A 19,667-nucleotide genomic window follows, 5' to 3' on the forward strand; every position below is an offset into this window, starting at 1 on the left:
CTGCTGTCGAAGTGTTTAAAAGGGGGACTCTGCCTGCCTTAATGTGTAAAAAACGAGATTTATGGTAAGAACTTACCTTTGTTAAATCTCTTTCTGCGAGGTACACTGGGCTGCACAAGGATAGACATTGGGTTGTAGAGTAGGATCTTAATCCGAGGCACCAACAGGCTCAAAGCTTTGACTGTTCCCAGAATGCACAGCGCCGCCTCCTCTCTAACCCCGCCTCCCTGCACAGTAGCTCAGTTTTTAGTTAACCAGCCCAATGCAGTAGCAGGAAAAGAGACGACAACGGTTAGTAGCCACATACACCACACTCTCACGACAGGAGACGTGTCAGCGGCTAATGCCATACCGACCCAAAGAAGCTAAGTGTGTCAGGGTGGGCGCCTTGTGGAGCCCAGTGTACCTCGCAGAAAGAGATTTAACAAAGGTAAGTTCTTACCATAAATCTCATTTTCTGCTGCGGGGTACACTGGGCTCCACAAGGATAGACATTGGGGATGTCCTAAAGCAGTTCCTTATGGGAGGGGACACACTGTAGCGGGCACAAGAACCCGGCGGCCAAAGGAAGCATCCTGGGAAGCGGCAGTATCGAAGGCATAGAACCTTATGAACGTGTTCACTGAGGACCACGTAGCCGCCTTGTTCAAGGGTCGCACCACGGCGGGCCGCCCAAGAAGGTCCAACAGACCAAGTAGAATGGGCCGTAATGTGAGCAGGAGCCGACCGACCAGCCCTCACATAAGCGTGTGCAATCACCATTCTAATCCATCTGGCCAAAGTCTGCTTGTGAGCAGGCCAGCCCCGTTTGTGAAATCCAAACAGTACAAAGAGAGAATCAGATTTCCTAATGGAAGCAGTTCTCTTCACATAGATACGGAGAGCCCGTACCACATCCAAAGACCGCTCTTTGGGAGACAGATCAGGAGAAACAAGTGCCGGAACTACAATCTCCTGGTTAAGGTGGAACGAGGAAACCACCTTAGGTAAATATCCGGGACGAGTCCTCAGATCCGCCCGGCTTCAAAAACAAACAATGAGAGGTGAATCTCACCCCGACTCCCGGCGCAATTAGGCTAATGATATTCAATTAAACATCAGCTGCACACATTTGAAGGATTAGCTAGATCCTCAAATAAACTGAAACAAAGAAAAAAGAAACAATGGTGCGCTTTGTGTATTATGTAAATTTATATTATAATGTAATTAGTGTCTGCTTTTACTCAACACTGCAATTAGTAAACATAGTCTGCTTTTAATTAAAATATATTTTTACTTCAATTAATAAAAAGACAATACAGAACCGCCCGGTCACGGTGAAATATCAGATATGGGGAACTACAGGACAAGGCTGCCAAATCCGACACTCTTCTAGCTGAAGCAATAGCCAGCAGAAACACCACCTTAAGGGAAAGCGGAGACTCTTGTAACGCCTCCAAAACCACCGACAAGTCCCAAGGAGCCACAGGCGTGACATACGGAGGTTGGATACGCAACACACCCTGAGTAAAGGTATGCACATCAGGTAAGGTCGCAATTTTTCTCTGAAACCACGCCGACAAGGCAGAAATATGAACCTTGAGGGAGGACAGACGCAGGCCTAAGTCCAGGCCCTGCTGAAGAAAAGCCAACAACTTGGCTATACTAAACTTGGAAGCGTCATAATCGTTAGATGCACACCAAACAAATTAAGAATGCCAGACCCTATAGTAAATCCGAGCAGAAGCCGGTTTCTGGGCCCGCAACATAGTTTGAATGACTGCCTCTGAAAACCCTTTAGCCCTTAAGACGGAAGCTTCAAGAGCCACGCCGTCAAAGACAGCTGGGCTAGGTCCTGGTAGACACAGGGGCCCTGAACGAGGAGGTCTGGGCGTTGTGGAAGTAGAATTGGACGCTCTGACGAGAGGCCTTGCAGGTCTGAGAACCAGTGCCGTCTGGGCCACGCTAGAGCTATGAGAAGCAGAATTCCTTTTTCTTGCTTGAACTTCCGAATTACCCTGGGCAGGAGTGACACCAGAGGGAATACGTACGACAGCCGAAACCTCCACGGCACCGCCAGCGCATCCACGAATGCTGCTTGAGGATCCCTTGTCCTTGCTCCGAAGACTGGAACCCCGTGATTGTGTCGAGACGCCATCAGATCTACGTCTGGAAGACCCCACTTTTCCACTAGGAGTTGAAACACTTATAGATGGAGGCCCCACTCGCCGGCATGTACGTCCTGATGACTGAGAAAGTCAGCTTCCCAATTCAGAACTCCCGGAATGAAGATTGCCGATATGGCCGGTAGATGGCGTTCCGCCCAATGTAGAATCCGTGAGACTTCCTTCATTGCCAGACGGCTTCGAGTGCCGCCTTGATGATTTATGTAAGCCACTGTGGTGGCGTTGGCCGACTGCACTTGAATAGGATGGTTCTGAATTAAATGCTGGGCTAGGATCAATGCATTGAAGACTGCCCGCAATTCCAGAATGTTGATTGAGAGGAGGGACTCCTCCGTGGTCCACCGACCCTGAAGGGAGTATTGCTCCAGCACCGTGCCCCAACCTCTTAGACTGGCATCGGTCGTCAACAGGACCCAGTTGAATATCCAGATGGGACGGCCCCTGCACAATTGTTGGTCCTGGAGCCACCAGAGCAGCGACAGACGGACCTGCGGAGTCAATGAGATCATTTGAGACCTGATCCGGTGAGGCAGGCCGTCCCACTTGGCTAGAATCAGCCTCTGGAGGGGGCGAGAATGGAATTGAGCATACTCCACCATGTCGAATGCTGATACCATGAGGCCCAGCACCTGCATCGCCGAATGTATCGACACTTGCGGACGAGAAAGGAAGCAACGAATCCTGTCCTGAAGCTTCAGGACTTTCTCCTGACACAAGAACAACCTCTGGTTGTGAGTGTCCAATAGTGCTCCCAGATTCACCATGCTCTGAGCAGGGATCAGGGAGGATTTCTTCCAGTTGATGAGCCACCCGTGGGCTTGTAGAAACCGGACCGTCATATCTAGATGATGTAGGAGAAGTTCTGGGGAATTTGCCAGGATTAACAAGTCTTCCAGATTCGGCAGTATCCTGACTCCTTGATGGCGGAGTACCACCGTCATCACCGCCATGACTTTGGTGAAGACTCACGGAGCCGTTGTTAAACCAAAAGGTAATGCCCGAAACTGGTAATGGAGGTTGCCAATAGCAAACCTCAGGTATTGCTGATGAGACGCTGCTATAGGAATATGCAGGTAAGCATCCTGTATGTCCAGGGAGACCATGTAGTCCCCAGGTTCCAAGGCCAGAACTATAGAGCAAAGGGTTTACATATGGAACTTGGAAACCTTCACAAACCTGTTCAATGCCTTGAGGTTGAGAATGGGCCGGGTGGACCCATTCGGTTTCGGGACTAGAAACAGCGGAGAATAGTACGCCCGGCCCCTCTGCGCAAGAGGCACCTGTACTACGACTCCTGTATCCAGGAGGGTCTGTACCACCGAATGCAGAGTGTTTGCCTTTGTCTGGTCCAACGGGACATCTGTCTGGCAAAATCGATGAGGGGGTCGGTTTTTGAAGGCTATGGCGTAACCTCGAGTGACGACTTCCCGTACCCAGGCATCTGAAGTGGTCTTCAACCATTCCTGGGTATACCCTAGATGCCGGCCCCCCACCCTGGGATCCCCCACGGGGAGGCCCGTCCCGTTATGCGGCAGGCTTATCGGTCTTGGAAGCTGGCTGACGGGCCGCCCAGGCTCTTTTGGGCTTTGGCTTACCAGGTTTGGAAGTGCGGGCCTGCTTGTTGTATGCCTGACCTTTTGCTTTACTTGAAGGACGAAAGGGTAGAAAGGAAGTACCTTTAGCCTTCAACACAGAAGGAGCGGTACTTGGCAGACAGGCAGTTTTGGCAGTAGCCAAGTCAGCCACTATCTTATTTAAGTCCTCCCCAAACAGAATATCTCCCTTGAAAGGGAGTACCTCCAGGGTTTTTCTAGAGTCCAGATCCACAGACCAGGATCTCAGCCACAATATCCGGCGAGCCAGGACTGACGTAGTAGAGGCCTTGGCTGCTAGGATACCGGCATCAGAAGCCGCCTCTTTAATATAGCGAGAAGCTGTGACAATATATGACAAGCATTGTCTAGCATGGTCAGAAGAGATTTCAGCTTCTAACTCCAAGGCCCATGCTTCAATAGCCTCTGCAGCCCATGTTGCTGCAATAGTGGGCCTTTGTGCAGCACCCGTGAGGGTGTAAATCACTTTCAGACAACCCTCCACACGTTTATCCGTAGGCTCCTTTAGAGACGTGACGGTAATGACAGGTAGAGCTGAGGAAACCACCATCCTAGCCACATGTGAGTCTACTGGAGGAGGCGTTTCCCAATTCTTAGACATCTCTGGTGCGAGGGGATAGCGAGCCAACATCTTCTTTTGAGGCACAAACTTCGTACCTGGGTTTTCCCAGGGTTCCTGACGTATATCCATTAGGTGGTCAGAGTGAGGTAAAACTTGTTTAACCACCTTCTGACGCTTGGACCTATCTGGTTTCTTATGAGGGACGGATGGCTCGGGATCATCCGTAATCTGTAGAATTAATTTAATAGCCTCCAAAAGATCAGGAACATCCACATGTGAACTACCTTCCCCATCAGCCGTATCTGAGTCAGAACCTGTGGGGTCAGTGTAAGTGCCGTCTTCATCAGACGAGGTGTCAGTGACAGCAGTGGATTGTGAGGCGACAAGCGCTCGCTTAGAGGATCCCTTGGACTTTTGATCATACTTTTTAGTAGTCAGGGACTGGTTCAACTTCTTCAATTGGGCAGATAAATCGTCCGCCCACGGCGGGTTAGCTGCAGGGACCACATACGGTTGTACCGGCATAGGGGGTCCCATAGGGGGTGTTAGTTTATTAACTAGCATATGTAGAAGCGTGGAAAAAGTGGCCCACGGTGGGTCATTATGTACCTCCTTTGCCACAGTCCCACTGGTGGGCAAGGAGCCCCCAGAACCAGAGCCCACAGCTGCTATATTCTCCTCATAGGGATCTGGGCTTTAGCAACACCGGCAGTATGTTCAGCCCCAGAACCGTTACCCTCAGAAGCAGACATGATATAACTTGCAGTATCAGGTAACACAGTACAATTGGCAGCAGCACAATACCTCTTACCCAAACCCCTGCGCAGTGTAGTCAGCACTAGCAGAGATAAAGGAGAGATATGGTGACTAAAATCACAGAGAAAAATACGTATTAAAGCATATCTTTGTGAAAATCCTATATCAATATAAAACCTGACGCACCAAGCCCCCTCAGGTTATAGAATATAGGGATAGCAAGTTGAGTGAAAGACACGAAATGGACACCACTCAGCTATCTAATGCACACACAGATAGTCACAGTTTGTACAATGCAGAGGTTATTACTAACAATAATACTGCACTGGACTAGCTTATATATATATATATATATCTATATAGTCAATAGATATAACACTACACAGTAAGAACTGGATGTATATCACAGGGTAATTGTACTAGAAAACCCTGACTAAATGCACTCTTTCTTAACAAGCACTGTCTAAAAAGGCAGGTAGAATACTTAAGTGTCATGTAAAGTCACAGCACTGACAACCAGGCGGCTTTACACAGGAGGATTTGCCCAAGCAGTCCCAGGAACAGTGAAGCTGAGAGATAATGGCGCCCAGACACTGACAGGGAGTGAGGGAGACAGATATGCAGCTCCAGGGCGGGAACATTTGCAGGAAATGGCGCCCTGGGGCTGGGGGAGTGGCTTCAGGTCTAAGCCTTATCCCCCTGCTGGCAAAACCACCGGGTACTGTGGGCTACTGAAAATGGTTTAGAGAGAAAACCTGACCTGCACCCATGCCCTGGTGATCTAGTGGGATCGCCTGTACTGCCACAGTGTCCACCGCCAGCGCGCGGCCCGCCTCCCACTGACCGCGCCAGATCGCGATAAAGACCGGGTCCCGCAAGCGGGACCCACTTACCACCTCCCAAAGCGCGGCCACGCGATCCCGGAGAGCCCCCGTCGTGTGTGCCTGACGTGAAGCAAACCGGAGCCTCCTGCTGTAGTTACCCGACAAACAGGGCTCGGGAGTGTACAGCGCCGCTGGGGAGAGCTGGAGCTGCAGCAGTGAATGTCTTCTGACATTTACCACCGCTGCTGCCCTTGAAGTCTTCACTTTTTTCTTCAAAAAAAGCTCTTCTTAGGGCTGCCTGGAGCAGCCCCTCTGTTATGTGCCTGCTTACTTCAGCACCAACTACAAACTGAGCTCCTGTGCAGGGAGGCGGGGCTATAGAGGAGGCGGGGCTGTGAATTCTGGGAACAGTCAAAGCTTTGAGCCTGTTGGTGCCTCGGATCAAGATCCTACTCTACACCCCAATGTCTATCCTTGTGGAGCCCAGTGTACGCCGCAGCAGAAAGAGGAATGCTGCTGCTGTAATGTGTCAGAAGAGTACTCTACCTGGCGTAATGTGTGAAAGGGGACTCTTCCTGGCATAATGTGTGATAGGGGCTCTACCTGGAATAATGTGTAAAATTGGGCTCTACCTGGTGTAATGTGTGACGGGGCTCTACCTGGCATAATGTGTAAAACGGGCTCTACCTGGTGTAATGTGCGTAAGTGGCATTGAATAATGGAGACTACTGTGCAGCATAATATGAATTGGTATTATTTTGTGGCCACGCCTCTTCCCCATGAAGCCACACCCTACACACTGGCCCTGTTTTAATTATGGGGGGGGGGCGATGATGTAGCACACGGCGCTAAAATGTCTAGATACGGCACTGCAAATGATTCATATTTCATAATATATTTATTATTTCTTTATCACCAGTTATTTATATAGCTCACACACATTATGCGCAGCGCTTTACAGAGAATATTTGACCATTCACATCAGTCCCTGAACTGGTGGAGCTTACAATCTATATTCCCTACCACATGTACACACATACACAATCACACTAGGGTTAATTTTTGTTAACCTATTAACCAATTAACCTACCAGTATATTTTTGGAATCTGGGAGGAAACCGGAGTACCTGGAGGAAACCCACGCAAGTAAGGGAAGAATATACAAACTCCACACAGCTTGGGCCATGGTGGGAATCGAACCCATGACCTCAGTGCTGTGAAGCAGTAAATTATGCTAACCATTACACCATCCAAGTATATGCTACCGAGTGTCCATAGGCGTGCACACAGGGGTTGCCTCTTGCCACCCCCCCAGAAATTGCTACAACCACACTTTAACAGAGCAGCAAGGCACTGAACCACTACAGTATTGTAGCCACAAGGACTCTCAGCACGGTCGGAGCTGCAGCCGGGGTATATAGACTTCGGCAGCGTTACGTCATCAGCGCCTGCACTTTTCAGGAGACACAGTATACGGAGCTCGCCAGAAACTTCGCAGAGCACCCGCTATGAGCCTGCACATCGGGTGAAATGAAACAGGGACCTTACCACTCCAGGACACTGCTGGTAAGCTAGGGGCATTGTTAGGGTCAGTGACTGAGACTACATCTCCTCCGTATACTGAATACTGTATGCAAGATCAGCTGACAGATACTAATATGCACTGATGTGGGGGGGGTAAAGGTTGGAGACAAAGAGACAGAGCGGGGGTGGGGGTGGGGGTAAGGCTGCAAACACGGGAGGTAAAAAGCTGGAGAAAGAGCGGGATAAAGCTGGAGACAGAGGGGGGTAAGGTTGGATAAAGAGAGGGGGATAAAGCTAGTAACAGAGACAGAGAGGGGTGTAAGTTTGGAGACAAAGAGACAGAGAGGGGGGTAAGGCTGGAGACTGAAAGGGGGTTAGGCTGGAGAAAGGGGAGGATAAGGCTGGAAACAGAGAGGTGGGTAAGGTTGGAGAAATAGAGAGGGGTGAGGCTAAAGACAGAGAGGGGGGATAAGGCTGGAGACAGAGGGGGTATAAGGTTGGAGAAAGAGAGAGGGGTAAGGTTGGCGTCTGTGTAGGATGCCAGTCGAACTCTGACGTTGTTTTTTTTAAAGGGGCAATCACTTACTGCCTTGTTGTAAGTGATTGCCCCTTTAAAAAAAAGTCAGAGTTTGGCTGGCATCCTGCACTGTCATCGAACTCGGGGCGTCATTACATCCGGCCCCTTGTGATAGCTGAATGTACTTATCTGTAAAATAAAATGCTGCCTCGACCAGGGCAGAGAGAGAACAGTGAGGAGGACACAATGCAGGCATGGGAGGATTAGAGGTGGGAGTGGACTGGTGAAGCACATGCAGGCATCCAGGTGTTCACTGACAGAGAGGAGGACTGGATTCTGCCAATGCTGATGATTCTGGCCAGAATTATCAGGGCTGTGGGCACCCTATAAGACTGGGCACTTTACTAATGTGCCCCCTGTACCCCCCTGATCGCGGCCCAGATAAGGCTAACCCGATATACGGGAGTGCACTATACAGATGCAGCTGACTTTTGTCCAACTCTAATCGGCCCTTTTCAAAGGAATCACAGTAGAACCCTCAGGTGTCCCAATCTGCATAATGTTATCACTTTTTTGTCACTTCATGTTTGTTTTTAACTTTGTTAACAAACTGCTGTAGATTGTCATCTCTTTCCAGTGTTGTTCTCACACAGACGTGATGTCAAATGTCCAAACATGACTTGTCAGTTAGCAGGCGCAGGCTTCCTTCCTCTTTCAGCACCTTTTCCTAAAGTGAAAGCCCTGGACAGGCAGCTATGGGCCTAATTCAGTAAGGATTGCATGCTGGGGGCCGCCCATCACTGGGCAAGGACGCTCGGCATGCTGACTGGCGCCTCCTCCAGTTCAACAAGCAGAAATTGTGAACGCATGGCAATTTCTGCTTGCTAGCAGAAATTGAGGAAGCCTCCTGCCGGCGCAGCTTAGTTGCACCTGCAGGAGTCCCGCCGCCATGTTCTCAATCGTGACGGCTGTGTGTGATGTCATGCAGCCACCGTGATCACGCCCCCAACATACCCCCGTTTGGCTGCCTCCACTCCCGTTCACACCGCATTGCACCAGTGAGACTCTGTCTCCTCCCTGGAAACCGAGCGTTACCCGCCTTATACACACGCTGCGCTTTAACCGTTCACACACACACACTGCCCCATAGCTTCTCACACACACGCTGCCCTATAGCTGCTCACACACACTCTGCCCTATAGCCGCTCACACACGCTGCCCTATAGCCGCTCACACACACGCTGCCCTATAGCCGCTCACACACACGCTGCCCCAAAGCCGCACACACAAACGCTGCCCCATAGCTGCTCACACAAACGCTGCCCAATAGCTGCTCACACACACGCTGCCCCATAGCTGCTCACACACACTCTGCCCTATAGCCACACACACATGCTAGCCATAGCCTTATACACACGCTACTCCATAGCAACACACACACACACACACACACACACACACACACACACACGCTACCCCTTAGCATTGTAAACATTGCCCCCATGGCCACACACACACACACACACACACACACACACACACACACTGCCTTGTAGCCTGACACACACAGATAGGATGCGGTCAAGAAGACGGCTGTCGAAATCCCGGCAGTCAAAATACCAATGCCTGATTCCCGACACCCTTCAAAATCCCGAATGGGTCAGGATTCCAACATCCGGTATCCTGACCGTATGTTTACCCATGATCTTAGGTTTAGGGCCGGGAGGGAGGGGGGGTGGGTTTCAGGGTTAGGCTGCGGGTAGGGTGGGTTACTGTTGGAGGTGTGGGGAGAGGAGAAAACACCTTGTACTCACCCCTGTGAGTCTTCTTATTATTCGTGGGATCCCAGTGTCGGTATTATGATCGCCGGGATATCATACCCATTCCACACAAACACACTGTCCCCATGGCCCAGCACTATTTCAGTTACCCCCTAAATACTGTTTCTTCATGGGACAGTGCTGGTCCCCCCCAGTGGTACAGCCCTTCATAAACTTAAATGGCTGCAGAGGGGCGGTGAGCAGGAAGACTAATCAATAGCCACACTCTCCATGATCTCATGGCCTCGGAGCCTCAGTAATTGGCTCTCTGATGCCTTAAATATCATAAATAACTTTATTTTAAAACAACAAGCTTCAAACATATTCATATATGCAAAATACCATAACATATTAAAAATATGTCAACATTAGGGTTACCACCTCATCCCTTTAATTCTGGACATATATTAATTACACAGGTTCTGTGGCTGATTAAAACCAGGTGAAATGGAGTCTTGAAGTCAGCCAGCCACAGAACCTGTGTAATTAACATGTGTCTAGAATTAAAGGGATGAGGTGGTAACCCTAGTCAACAAACATATTAAAAATAATTAGCAGCTTAGCAGCTCTTCCAACACACCCATGGGGTGGCTGCCCAGTGTCGCTTTTTTTTTATTTACATGGGGTGTCGCCAGTAGCCCTAATCCCCAGCTGTTGTTTCTGTTCAATATTTTTTGGTGAGGAGGTTAAACAGGAGGAGGCTGATGTCACCTTGCCCAATTCTGCCAGATAATAATAACAACAGAAATAGCTCCTTGTCCCGATCTAGAGAGGGGTCACACAAACCAGGCCATGATCTTACTGGCCCACCTCACGGTTTTATCACAATCGGGATCCTCCTCACCGCCGGAATTTTTTTAGCAATTTTGGCTTCTTCATTTTGATTTTTTTGATTTTAGCCATTTGAGTACCTATTTTTTTAGGTACTTTTGATGTCATGATGCCAGACCTTGCCTTTTTGCCCTTTGGTTTTTGATGCCTGATGGTCTGAGGCTCTTCGTCAGATTCCTCCCTGTGAAATGTGCGATGTCCTGAATAGGGTCTAGGAGGCCTGTGAATCATGAAGGACTCCAAATCTTCATCCTCGAGAATATCTTGTGTATCAATCATCCGTTCAAATTTCCCTGATATACATTCCTTCAAACGGTTATAACAATACTGGAAACACAAGCATTTTACTGCCAAAATGCACAGTATCACGAGGACAATTCCGGTCACTAAAACCCTTCTGACAAATCCTTCAGGGGGCAGAATAAAATCCAAGCTCCGCTTCTGATGAAGATGTGGCAATGAAGCAACTGGAGAGTCTTCTTCAGTGGGCAATGGTCGGCTTTCGGTCCAGACTGTGGGCAATGGTCGGCCTTCGGTCCAGACAGTCAGTAAACTGACGCATATAACAAAATATCTCAGCATAACAGCCATAGCTTAGTCCTGAGACATCCACTCCTACTTTCCTATCAAAGGTGAACTATGAGGGAGCAGCAATTTATTGCCTTCTATTGACTGTGATGTCATAATGATGTCATAGCTAGCATGGAATAGGCCCAATATCTTGGAATGGGTCCAATATTTTATATTGTGTTTTATAACTGCTGACTGAACTGAATATGTTTCACATATTCTACGTGCTGAAGGCTACTTTTATCCTCACTTGGAGCTCTGGTCTCTGCATGCAGAGTAGCTTTGTGTGCTCATTTTTATTTTTACAATCACCACTAAAAATATTTTGGGGGGGTATCCAATTAGCTGACCTATTTTTTGGTGCCGAAAACGGGCTATTATCACGATTTTAGACCAATGGTAATTTTGGCCTCTCCAAATACAGCCCATTTTTATTTGCTGAAAAATGTCCTGTTTTCATGCGATAACACATGGGATCCTGGAGAAGCTTCCGGACCCATGTGTTATTGTGGCTATGAGGGCAGGATGCAGTCAATTTACCGACAATCAAAATCCCGACAAAGTCAAAATCCCGACAGCAATTGACCGACGGTCAAAATCCCGACAAGGTCAAAATCCCGACATGGTCAAAATACAGACATGTAAAATACAGACAAGGTCAAAATACCGACATTTATAATATCGACAGGACAAAAAGTCGACATGAGTTTTTAATGATTTTTTTATTAAAACTGACTTGTTCATACTTTACCATCCCAGTGGACCTGGAGGGGAAATATAATAGTGTGCCGAGCACAGCGAGCCATGCGAGGGGGCGCGGTACACTTATATGGTGTCCATGTCGACATACACACAAAAATTGTTAAACTTGTGTCGGCTTTTCGACCTGTCGACATTTTGAATGTCGGTATTTTGACCTTTTCGGTATTTTAAATGTCGGTATTTTGTCCATGTCAGGACTTTGACCTTGTTGGGATTTTGACCATTGGTCAATTGCTGTTGGGATTTTGACCATCAGGATTTTGATTGTAGGTATTTCATACCGATCCCATGAGGGCTGGTCATTGGGGATTATGCTTTGCATGCCTGAGCCACGCAAATATTACAATAAAGGATAATGCAAATGACAAAGAGCTCTCAAATTAAGTATAGAAATGGTGGTATTATCCATTTTCTTGGGAGTATATATATATACTGTACATATATATATATATATATATATATATATATATATATATATATATACTATATGCAAATATTATATGGTGTGTGTATATATATATATATATACAGTGGTCGAAGTGGGGCGGTATACGGCGGTATGGTATACCGCCACTTCTTACCACTGAACCCGGAAGTCTTTTTTTAAATTTATTAATTGAAAGCGTGTGCAGCAGGAGGCGAGGGAAGTGGCCATCCCGCTGCACTAAGGATGCTGCTCCCGGCCCTGCCCGGCGCCGGACTTGTGAGGCAAGTTTGACTCTCACTACAAAGCGGTCACCGCCGATCTTTTGCAGAACAGGTGACTATAGACTATGGGTACGTCCGCCGGAGCTCGGCCCGCGGCTGCAGCAGCTCCGCTATGTCTGTACTGAGCAGGGGCACCATGGGGGGGCAGGCAGGCAAGTTAGAATTAAAACCTGCGGGGGAGCGGTTACTTCTGCGGCGGCGACGTCTACTTAAAAAGTAGTTTACGGTAGCATGCAGGGTGCGGTGTCTCTTCTTTACTTGCTGGCTGTCTCTTCACTGATGTATTACTGGGAGGAAGCATGGCATTCCAGGGCTACAGCCATGCCTCCTCCCTGTAATACATTAGTGTGAAGAGACAGCCGGCCAGTAGAGAATGGACACCGCACCCTGCCTGCTACAGTAAGCTATTTTTTAAGTAGAAGCCGCTCATGGGGATGCGGACGTAAGCGCTCCCCCCGCGCCTCCTTCATGTTTGGGGGTGTCAAGCTGCCCCCTTGCCCCCCCTGTTCCGACGTCTCTGGTAGTGAGTCACAGTCGGGCTCGCTGCTGGCATGTTGTGATGCAGTCTATAGAGGGCTGGGGGTGCTGGGGTGGCCAGTTTGGGTCAGCTGTGCTGTTTGTTTATGGAGGAGGGAGGGGGGGCAATGGTCTCTATGTAGCTCTCTCCCCAACTCACCATTCACAGTAGCTCTCTCTCCATGTAGTGCGCTCTTACTCTTTCTTTTACATCTCTCACCATTTCTCTCTCTCGCCATGTCTGTCTCGTTATCTGTCTCTCACCATGCCCCTCTCTCTCTCACTATCTCACTCGCCATGTCACTCTCTCTTGCCATATCTCTCTCGCCACGTCTTTCGCACCATGTCTCTATCTCCCCTCACGTGCCTCTCTCGCTCGCCATGTGTCTCTCTTGCCATGTCTGTCTCGTCATGTCTCTCTCTCTCACTTTCGACACCTCATTATTGCCATGTTTCTCTCTTCCTCTTGCCATATCTCTCTCGACATGTCTCTTCCGCGCAATTTTCCTCTCTCCCTTCCCATGCCTCTCTCACTCTCTCGCCATATCTTGTCATGTCTCTTTCTCATGTTCCTTTCTCTCTCTTGCCATGTCTCTCTTTCTGTCTCCCACCCTTCATGTTTGCACATACTGTATCCGGAAACTCCCCTCTAAAATTCCTCCATTTGCCCCTGGCTCTAGGCTCTCTGCTGCTCACCGCCGCTGACCACAAATGGCAGCGGTCAGAGGTACCTCACCGCCGCCGCACCAAAGGTCTCCTTCTAAACGCTGCCCATGGGCTTCACCGCTGCCGACTACACCTCTGCACAGCTGCCAACCACAGTCCCTTCCGCATCTCCGCTGTTCATCTCATTAGGTAATGTTCCCCAGCTTCCCTATATCCCTCTCCCTGACGCTGCTGTCACACTCCCTGTCGTTGCTGTCACTCTCTCTGTCGTCTCTCTCTGTCCCTGCTGTCACTCTCTGTCGCCACTTTCTCTGTCCCTGCTGTCACTCCCTCCCTGTCCCTGAATTGTGGATCATACAGTGTGGCATATTGAGAATTTTGGCTCATTCGGTGTGTCGTAATATGAATTTCAGCTCATTCAGTGTGCTATAATGTGAATTTTGGATCATTCAGTGTGCTACAATGTGAATTTCGGCTCATTCATTGTGCTACAAAGTGAATTTCGGCTCATTCAGTGTGCTACAAAGTGAATTTCGGCTCATTCAGTGTGCTACAATGTGAATTTCGGCTCATTCAGTGTGCTATAATGTGAATTTCGGCTCATTCAGTGTGCTATAATGTGAATTTCGGCTCATTCAGTGTGCTACAAAGTGAATTTCGGCTCATTCAGTGTGCTACAATGTGAATTTCAGGTCATTCAGTGTGCTAGTGTGAATTTTGGATCATTCAGTGTGCTATAATGTGAAAGGGGCACCAGTACTAGATAGTATAAGGGGTTCTACTACATGGGACACGCCCCTATTGGGTGACCCCCCCCCTTTTTGGGGGATTACGCCCCCTTTTCTGGAGCGCATAATTACATCCTTGACTTTTGCATACCCCCACTTCAAAATTTCCACTTTGACCACTGTGTGTATATATATATATATATATATATATATATATATATATATATACACATACATACAGTAGAAAAAAGGCAGCGGCACTCCGTCAATAAATGAATCAAAGGTTTAGTGAATCAAAACATGGCAAACAACGGTCACAATGAACCAACGTTTCGGGGTCCTTAAACCCCTTTGTCAAGGCGTGTCATGTTTTGATTCACTAAACCTTTGATTCATTTATTGACGGAGTGCCGCTGCCTTTTTTCTACTGTATTTCAACGCTTCGCAGAGGGCACCCAGCTTTTTCAATATTCTTTAGAGTGCCGGGCATTTTTTGAATATATATATATATATATATATATATATATATATACATACATACATACATATACATATATAAGGGAAGGGGCTTCAATTGAAATGCTTCTAGTTGGCGCCAGGGTTCAGCAAATATCCCTTTTTGAAAAATATGTGGGGGTGGGGCTTTGCCAATGCTATTTCTGGCCCAGGGCACCAAAATGTAGTTACAGCTCTGACAGAAGTAGTATATAATACAATTTTGCAGAGCTGTGGCCACAACATGCAGTATAAGCGACAGAATGGTGCTACAGCAGCTTCTCCTACCAAGTCTGCTGTGCTGCAGCAGCAGCAGCACAGGGTGTGGCGCAAAAAAGGTGCTCAGGTGACAGTCACCACTCTAATCTAGTTGTCAGACCAGGGGCGCTTTAAGAGAGGAGGAGGCCCGTGTTCAGCCTCCTCCGTTCGAGCACCCTCCTCTCTGCCCGGAGCACTGTAGAGTCTGAGCACTAGAGGGCTCAGACTCTACTGCGCATACGCAGATCTCCGTGAAAATTACCACTGAGCCATTTTCACTGTGTTTTCACAGCGCTGCGGATGCCGGCGCTGGACTCCGGAGGGGTATTTTAAAATTGGGTGCAGCGTGTGCGGTGGGGGGCCCCCTCTGGACACACTGCACCCATTATATAAACGCCAGTGTGTCAGACCTCAGGTGACCTTTCCCTCACTTGAGAGTGGTGAGTGGTAAGTAAAATATAAATTTTTATTGTATATTAGTATTAATATTATAGTCCACTGATTGGCGGGGGGAGGAGGGGAGGTTGAAGTATCAAGGAAGGCTAGTTCAGGGCCGTTATTATTGTGCCAGTGGTGCCTGGCACACAGCGCATATGCACTATGGGCACAGGACTACCAGCAACACCAGCCCGGCCGTTCCACCGCAAAGTAGGGTCTGCGTGGCCACCCGCCCGCTGCCACTGCTCAGCTGTACTGCATTGCTCGACTACTTCTTCTCGCATAGATAGCTGGGCAGCACTTTGGCTCCCTTCCTCACCTCCCAGCTCCCCCTTCTTTCTCCCCCATGTTCTTGGAGAGATGATGTCTCTCCCAACCCACAGTGCCCTGTGCTACGAAGAGTCGCAGCGTCAAGGTGGGAAGGAAGTGAGGACAGCCGGCTGGTCAACCCAAACGTAAGTATAACACACTTTCACACGCACTCTCTCTCTCTTTGTAAAAGGGGGACTCTGCTGCCGTAATGTGTTAAAAGGGGACTCTGCCTGCCGTAGTGTGTAAAAAGGAGACTCTGCTGCAATAATGTGTAAAAAGGGGGACTCTGCTGCCGTAGTGTGTAAACAGGGGGACTTTGCTGCTCTAATGTGTAAAAAGGGGGACGTGCTGCTGTAGTGTGTCAAAAGAGGACTCTACCTGGCGTAATGTGTAAAAGGGGACTCTTCCTGGCGTAATGTGTGACAGGGGCTCTACCTGGCATAATGTGTAAAACGGGCTCTACCTGGTGTAATGTGTGTAAGTGGCATTGAATAATGGAGACTACTGTGCAGCATAATAAACGAGATTTATGGTAAGAACTTACTGTTGTTAAATCTCTTTCTGCGAGGTACACTGGGCTCCACAGGAAATAACATCGGGGTGTAGAGTAGGAGCTTGATCCGAGGCACCAACAGGCTAAAAACTTTGACTGTTCCCAGAATATATAGCACCGCCTCCTCTATAACCCCGCCTCCGTGCACAGGAGCTCAGTTTTGTTAACCAGTCCAATGCAGTAGCAGGTAAAAGAGACGACAACCGTTACTAGCCACGTTCACCACAATCTCACAACAGGAGAAGGTATCAGCGGCTAATGCCATACAAACCCAAAGAAGCTAAGTGCGTCAGGGTGGGCGCCCTGTGGAACCCAGTGTACCTCGCAGAAAGAGATTTAACAACGGTAAATTCTTACCATTAATCTCGTTTTCTGCAGCGGGGTACACTGGCTTCCACAGGGAATAACATCAGGGATGTCCTAAAGCAGTTCCTCATGGGAGGGGACGCACTGTAACGGGCACAAGAACCCGGCATCCAAAGGAAGCATCCTGGGAGGCGGATGTATCGAAGGCATAGAACCTTATGAACTTGTTTACCAAGGACCACGTAGCCACCTTGCACAATTGTTCAAGGGTCGCACCACGGCGGGGCGCCCAAGAAGGTCCAACAGACCGAGTAGAATGGGCCTTGATAGTAGCAGAAGCTTGACGACCAGCCTGTACATAAGCATGTGCAATCACCATTCTAATCCTACTGGCCAGGGCCTGCTTGTGAGCAGGCCAGCCACGTTTGTGAAAACCAAAAATAGTACAAAGAGAGAATCACACTTCCGAATAGTAGCGGTCCTCTTCACATAGATAGGGAAAGCCCGTACCACATTCAAAGACCGCTCTTTGGAAGACAAGTCAGGAGAGACAAAAGCCGGGACCACAATTTCCTGATTAAGGTGGAAAGAAGACACCACCTTATAAAGGTACCCAGGATGCGTTCGAAGAACCGCCCAGTCACGGTGAAAAATCAGATAGGGGGACCTACAAGACAAGTCTCCCAAATCCGACACCCATCTAGCAGAGGCAATAGCCAGCAGAAACACTACCTTAAGAGAAAGCCACTTAAGGTCTGCAGATTCAAGAGGCTCAAATGGAGACTTTTGCAATGAACTACCGACAAATCCCAAGGAGCCACAGGCGGGACGTAAGGAGGTTGAATCCGTAAGACACCCTGAGTGAATGTATGAACATCAGGTAGAGTTGCAATTTTTCTCTGGAACCAAACTGACAAGGCAGAAATATGAACCTTGATGGAGGCCAGACGAAGGACTAAATCCAGGCCCTGCTGTAGAAACGCCAAAGGTTTAGCCGTACTAAACATGTAAGCATCATGATTGTTAGTTGCGCACCAATTAAAAAGTAAGAATTCCAGACCCTATGGAAAATCCGAGCAGAAGCCGGTTTCCGGGCCTTCAACATGGTTTGAATGACCGCCTCAGAATATCCCTTGGCCCTCAGAACAGAATATTCAAGAGCCACGCCGTCAATGCCTGCCGGGTCAATCCTGATATACACAAGGGCTCTGAACGAGGAGGTCTGGGTGCTGCGGAAGTAGAAGGGGACGCTCTATCGAGAGACCCTGAAGGTCTGAGTACAAATGCCGTCTGGGCCACGCTGGGGCAATCAGAAGCAGGAGTCCTCCTTCTTGCTTGAACTTACTTATTACCCTGCACAGAAGTGACACCGGAGGGAATACGTAGGACAGCCGAAAGTTTCATGGAATTGCCAGTGCGTCCACGAACGCTGCCTGAGGATCCATTGTTGTTGCTCCGAAGACCGGAACCTTGTGATTGTGTCGAGACGCCATCAGGTCTACATCTGGGAGGCCCCACTTGTTCACTAGGAGTTGAAACACTTCTGGATGAACGCTCCACTCTCCGGCATGCACGTCCTGACAACTGCGGAAGTCCACTTCCCAGTTTAGGACCTCCGGAATGAAAACTGCCGATATGGTTGGTAGATGGCGTTCCGCCCACTGAAGAATCCTTGATACTTCCCTCATTGCCATGCGGCTTCGAGTGCCGCCTTGATGATTCATGTACGCCACCGTGGTGGCGTTGTCCGACTGTACTTGAACAGGTCTGTTCTGTATTTAATGGTGGGCCAAGTTCAGTGCATTGATCACCGCCCGCAATTCCAGAATGTTTATCGGGAGAAGAGACTCTTCCTTGGTCCCCCGGCCCTGAATGGAGTGTTGCTTCAACACCGCGCCCCAACCTCTCATATGGCATCAGTCGTCAGAAGGACCCAGTTGGAGATCCAGAAGGGACGACCCCTGCTCAATCATTGGTCCTGCAGCCACCAGCTTAGTGACAGATGGACCTCTGGAGATAACGATATCATGTGAGACCTGATCCAGTGAGGCAGGCCGTCCTAGCTGGCAACAATCAGTTTCTGCAGAGGGCGGGAATGGAATTGAGCGTACTCCACCATGTCGAAAGCTGACACCACTAGTCCTAGCACTTGCATCGCCGAATGTATCGACACTTGTGGACGATATAGGAGGCATTGAATCCTGTCCTGAAGTTTCCAGGACCTTCTCCTGAGACAAGAACAACCACTGGTTGTGAGTGTCCAACAGCGGCCCCAGGTGCACCATGCTCTGAGCAGGGACCAGGGAAGATTTATTCCAGTTGATGAGCCACCCGTGGTCTAGCAGAAACTGTAGCGTCAGATCCAGATGGCGTAGGAGAATTTCTGGGGAATTCGCCAGGATCAACAAGTCGTCCAGATACGGAAGGATCCTGATCCCTTGATGGCGGAGTACAGCCGTCATTAACGCCATGACCTTCGTGAAGACTTGCGGAGCCGTGGTCAAACTAAACGGTAAAGCCCAAAATGGATAATGGAGGTTGCCTACAGCAAACCTCAGGTACTGCTGATGTGACATTGCAATAGGAATATGCAGGTAAGCATCCTGTATATCCAGGGAGACCATATAATCCCCGGGCTCCAAGGCCAGAACAATAGAGCAGAGATTTTCCATACGAAATTTAGAGACTCTCACAAATTTGTTCAAAGGACTTGAGGTTGAGAATGGGCAGAGAGGACACATTC

Source organism: Pseudophryne corroboree, chromosome 7 (assembly GCF_028390025.1).
Source record: "Pseudophryne corroboree isolate aPseCor3 chromosome 7, aPseCor3.hap2, whole genome shotgun sequence".
In the NCBI taxonomy this organism is placed as follows: domain Eukaryota; kingdom Metazoa; phylum Chordata; class Amphibia; order Anura; family Myobatrachidae; genus Pseudophryne; species Pseudophryne corroboree.